This window comes from Petaurus breviceps, unplaced genomic scaffold (assembly GCF_028583685.1).
Source record: "Petaurus breviceps papuanus isolate PSGF00001 unplaced genomic scaffold, PetGlider_PUasm1.0 98, whole genome shotgun sequence".
NCBI classification, from domain to species: Eukaryota; Metazoa; Chordata; class Mammalia; order Diprotodontia; family Petauridae; genus Petaurus; species Petaurus breviceps.
Window position 1 is genome coordinate 24402925 of NW_027187460.1, and position 5495 is coordinate 24408419.

The following is a 5495-nucleotide window of genomic DNA, read 5'->3' on the forward strand; positions in this document are numbered from 1 at the left end:
ACTGGAAAGTACATTGACCTGGAAGTCAGGAGGCCTAGGTTCTACTCCCAGCTCTGCCATCCAGATACCAAAATGAACTGTCATCAATGAGCCTAGCTCTTTTAATTCATTGCTTTCTCCACTAAAAACTTCTTTATGAGTCATCCTTTTTGAAACAATCATGACTTAATTCTCTCTCCTGACTCTCCAAATGTGTGAGTGCTGGGAGGGTAGTGAATATGAACTTGGATATGGTGCCTGTCCATAAAGCATTTACCACCTAATTGAAGGAAGTTAAGGAATGTAAAGAAGACAGGACAAACAGATGCCCAGAAGATACATGTGATGAATGTAAATAGTAATTTTGAAAACATCCCAAATAGAAAGGTTAAATTGTTGACTGCTTAGAATCAGAGAATGCATCCTGTACAAGGTGAACTTTTAGCTGTGCTCTGATCCATTGATTCAAACCAAATCAATTCAACAAGTATTTATAAAGCTCCTGCAGTGTTCCAGACACCGTAAGGCCCTGAGGATACAAAGACAGACACCTAACCATTATCTTCCCTTCTACTGGAACATATGTTTGGAGAATAGGGGGAGGAACTGTCCTGCTGGTCTGTGAAATGGCCTCAGCCTAAGGCCAGAGGGTTGTCCATTTGCGGGAGAAAGAAAGGAAGATGCATCCTGCAATCTATTTGAAGCTGAGAACTGTTCTGTGTGTTCTCACTGCACCTGTCTTTCTGTTCTCACTATCCTCTCCCCCTCCTATGCCTCTGGCCAGTTTAATGGCAAAGTACCCCCACCTGCAAGGTGGAACAACTTATTGATACCATCCATCCAACTGACATGTTTTCTTTCTCACCCTTAAGTATCTGACTTGCAATTCTATGTCAGCCAACCCTTCCAGACTCCATTGTTTCCTAAATCTTAGATCTTTCGGCCCAGTTCTTCTAACATCTGGCTATAGGCTCTCAACAACAGCCTCTGGGGAGGGAGTGAGCAATGAATCCCTTGTCCACTGTCCATTGACCAAACATAACCTGCATTAGTAACAAAGTCTTTATGTGACAAAAAGGCCTTTAATCATATAGCTCACATATACAGCACTTGACAAAGTGCTTTCCTCACAACAGTCCTGTGAGGGACAGACAAATATTGTCCCTGATGAGAAAATTGAGAATCAGAGAATTAAGCTCAAGATCACACAGCTGGTAAATGTCAGAGCTAAGATTCAAATTCATGCTTTCTGACTAACTCAAGTGCTCTCTCTACCACACCATGCTGTTTCTCATAAAATTGCATGTTTTGCTGGAATACAGGGATTAGGATGATAGTAACTGAAGAAAAGACAAGTAGATAACATCAATCAATTATTAAGTATTTAATAAGCACAGGGCATTGTTCTAGGCCTTGGTAATACAAAGACACATTGAAACAGTCTGTGCCCTAAGGAACTTACATTCCATTAGAAGAAAAAATATGTATTCATACAAGTAAATAAAAAATATACACAAAGCAAATACAAGAAAATCTGGGGGAGGGAGAAGGGGAAGAGGCCCGTGCTGAGCTTTGGAGGAAGCAAGGCATTTGAAGACACAGGTAAGGAGGAAATGAATTTCCAATATGGGGTAAAGATTTGTGCAAAAGCAAGGAGAGCAAAGATGTATGATATATGAGAAAGAGTAATAAGACTAATATGGTGGGGCTGCTGAATAAAGGAAAATAACATATAATAAGCCTAGACAGGTAGACTTGAAGCAGGCTGGAATGGCAATAAATGCTAAACAGAGGCCTTTATCACTGATCCTAGAGACACCAGGCAGTCATTGAAAATGACTGAGTTCCATTAAGTGGGATCTCCATATCCACCTGTGCCTGTGTTTCCATGTTTCCACCAGAGATGTGTCCTATAACATTCCATGCCAGAATAAGGACCACCTATTTCCCATGGTTCTGAAAAAGAAAGAAAAGACAACATTACAAAAGGGACATGTTGGATGATGAGCTAATCAAAGAGGAACTCCTTGCCCCTCCACTGCTAAAATACATTTGCTTTTGTGTTTTGACTAGTAAACTAGTGAAATGGTCGTTGGGGGGCTGTTTCCCCACAAGATTAAAAAAAAATCTCCTAGTTTAAATGTTAAAGAAAGGTTTAGGGGGAAACAGAGAAATGTTACTATCACTAGACCAGCAAGCCAAGATGCAAAATACATGCACCTGGTTTGAATGGCTTTCCAACCACACACCATCCTTCAAGTCACCATCACCTATTCCAAACCCTTCAGAACAACTTACATTCACATAGTAAAGTTTCCAGATCAATTTCCTGATAACCCTATTCGGCCAATAGTAGAAGGACTGCTACCCCCATTTTGCAGAGGTGAAAACTGAGGCTTGCACAATGTAACGCTGCTGACAAGTATTAGGATTGGTTAGTCAGTCCACAAGCATTTATAAAGTGCTTACCATGTGCTACATTTTGTAGTAAAAGCTAGGGATACAAATTTAAGAAAAAAAGACAGTTACTGCTATCAAGGAGCTTACATTTTAATGGGGTACCCAGGCAGAGACATGGTGGCATGGTGTGGAGAATGAGAGACAGTTGGTCTAGAGCCCTTCCCCCCAAAATGGAAGTTTTGGAAAAACTCACCAATGGGAGAAGATATTTACAGTAGAGAAGTCAAAAGGCAGAGTAGATCCCAGGTCTCCTGAGGCCAAGTTCAGTGCCATTTATACTATCCTTGGGCAGCTAGGGAGCACAATAAATGGAGTGCCAGGCCTGGAGTCAGGAAGACTCATCTTCATGGGTTCAAATCTGGCCTCACATTCTTACTAGCTGGGTGACCCTGGGCAAGTCACCTTATCCTCTTTGCCTCAGTTTCCTCATCTGTAAAATGAGCTAAAGAAGGAAATTGCAAGTCAATCCATAATCTTTACCAAAGCAACAACAACAAAACAAAACAAAACCCAAATGTGAACACCCCAAGTTGAACACAACTGAAATGATTGGACAACAACACTCTCTGCCTCTCACTCTACAAATGAGGAGCAATCTGAGGTCAGGTATTTATCTCTTATGAATATTAATAGAAATCTAGCCCAGAAACCCCAAATCCAATCCAGCAAGAATCTATTAAGTGCCTACTATGGGCCAGACACTGTGCTAGCCACTAGAGATATAGACACAGAGGGAGATGCCCTTGCCCTCTTTTCTGAAAATCATAGAGGCAAAGAATGAAGGGATTCAGAGGCTAACTAACAGTCCAACCCCTGGTATCTTAAACTAAAGGTTATTTTTTTTTCAATTATCAAACATTTATTTTTTTCCTCCTTCTCATTCTCCCCACCCCCTCTGTAACAAATATACATAGCAAAGCAAAACAAATCCCCATATTGATCATGTATAAAAATATGTGTCTCGTGCTATACATTTATTCCTTCACCTCTCTGTTGGGAAGTGCCACTCCCCTCATCTTTCAGATGAGAAAACAGAGATCCAGAACGATATCTTGCTGAAATTTACCCAAATCATAAGCATTCATGGTAGGATTTGAACTCACATACTCTGATTCCAGAACCATTTTCTTTCCACTATACATATTGAGCTTCATATTATGAAGCATCATATTCCTATTGAGGAATAGAATAAGGACAGAAATGAGTAAATAAGTGATTCTTTGGGGAGAAAGGAAGCACTAGCCACAAAGATTGGCAAAGGTTTCCAATATGTTACACACAAACTGAATAGAAGGTCTTGAAGCTGGGTTCCACGTCAACTAGACATTCATTCCATCTCTAACCTTTCTCCCCTTTTCTTCATTCATATCCAATATTCTAGAATCCTTATCAGGGAGGGGAACCCTTATGTTCTCCACTGGTAGAATGGAAATTCTTAGGCTGGCAGTGGTAACACACACACACACACACACACACACACACACACATCTTCGTGGTGACCTTGCTCTAGAACTAGAATGGACCTCAAAAGCCATCTAATCCAAACCCCTCCTCTTACAGATGAAAAAATTAGGCCCAGAGCAGTTAAACACTTTCCCCAAAATCACACACATAGAAAGCATTAAACATGGGATGTGAAATCTAGAGCCTCTGACTCCATGGTCAGCACTATTCCCAATGTACTAGGCTGCCTTCCTTGCTCAGTGACTTTGTCAACTCCCCTCCTCATCTGCCTTTTGAAAATGTTGAGGTTTTGCAGAAATAAAAAAAATTTTCCTCCTTATGAAGAGCCTGGCTTTGTTTTGTCCTGTGCAACTAAGCACTTGGGAATATGATGCTTTTTTCTGGTTTGTAGCTATTTCATCTATAGTCATTTCATCATACAAAACACACAGAACTGAATTTATTTAATACGATAATAATATAACTACCTGGTAGAATTTAAACTCCTAAAAATCAGGGGCTATTTCAACTTTGTCTTTGAATATGGCACCGACATGTGGCACTATACATTGCAGGCACTGTAAATTGTAGGCACTCAATAAATATTTTAAATTATTTTTAAGGAATGGAAAGGGATTGTGAGCTCCATTGGTAGAGATTATACCAGTAAAATTAGAGTGCCTTGAAATATCAGAATATAATACAAAAGAATCATAATGGCTCATATCAGGTTTTGTACTTACAAAGCACTTTGCATATATTATCTTGTTCAACAGACTAAATGGTGGGCTAAGTTTCTTTTTCCCAAAAAATGAAACTAACACCACACTCTAGATGAGCAATGGGGGAGTAGCACTAAGTCCAGACTATGCACAGAGGGTCTGATAGCAAGAGCATCATGGAACGAAAGTATAAGCATGTCTTCTTATTTTGAAGCGGGTCACTTTGAACACATATCTAATATCGGCGACTCCTCTTTTCCTGGTCCTTCACAACAGGACTTATTACAAAGGATTAAGTTTTTAAAAAAGAAATAGAGAACACATTATTATTTGAAAGGTATCGCTATCTTTGAAACATGAGAGAAGGCAAATCCCCTTCCATTCCACAAACATTTCTTGAGAATCTACAATGTACAAAAAGCACGATGTTATACAGTAAGGGAACACAGAGGTGAAGAGTGACAAAGGCCCTGACCGCAGACACCATACAATCTACTACCAAGGATATGATGTCTACACAGATAAATGTGTTCTGTTCTTGACTGTGCCAACAAGATGCTCTAAAAAAAATAATACATTATATTAGATTTTGATTATCAGGTACTTCACTCTGACAAATCAATAAATCTTACTGAGTACCAATCATATTGATAATATATGTGTATATAGCTATATCTATCTATCCATATGTATACATATGTATGTAGAAAGAGAGAAAGAAAGAGAGAAAGGAAGGAGAGAGAAAAGGAGAGAGAGAGAAAGAAAGAAGGAAGGAAAGAAAGGAGGAAAGAAGGAAAGAGAAAGAGAGGAGAGAGGAGAGAGAGGAGAAAGAAAGAAAGAAAGGAAGAAAGAAAGAAAGAAAGAAAGAAAGAAAGAAAGAAAGAAAGAAAG

At 39.4% G+C, this 5495-nt stretch overlaps 1 long non-coding RNA gene across 1 annotated transcript in view; it reads right to left on the reverse strand.

Annotated features, from left to right (window-relative positions):
• Positions 1-1219: 1219 nt before the first annotated feature.
• Positions 1220-5495, reverse strand: part of LOC138155775 (uncharacterized) — a 16342-nt gene continuing 12066 nt past the window's right edge. The window contains exons 2-3 of the long non-coding RNA XR_011166985.1: positions 2633-2881; positions 1220-1935 (exon numbers count right to left, since the gene is read on the reverse strand). This is a non-coding gene — a long non-coding RNA (uncharacterized lncRNA). The remainder of the gene's footprint in view (positions 1936-2632; positions 2882-5495) is intronic.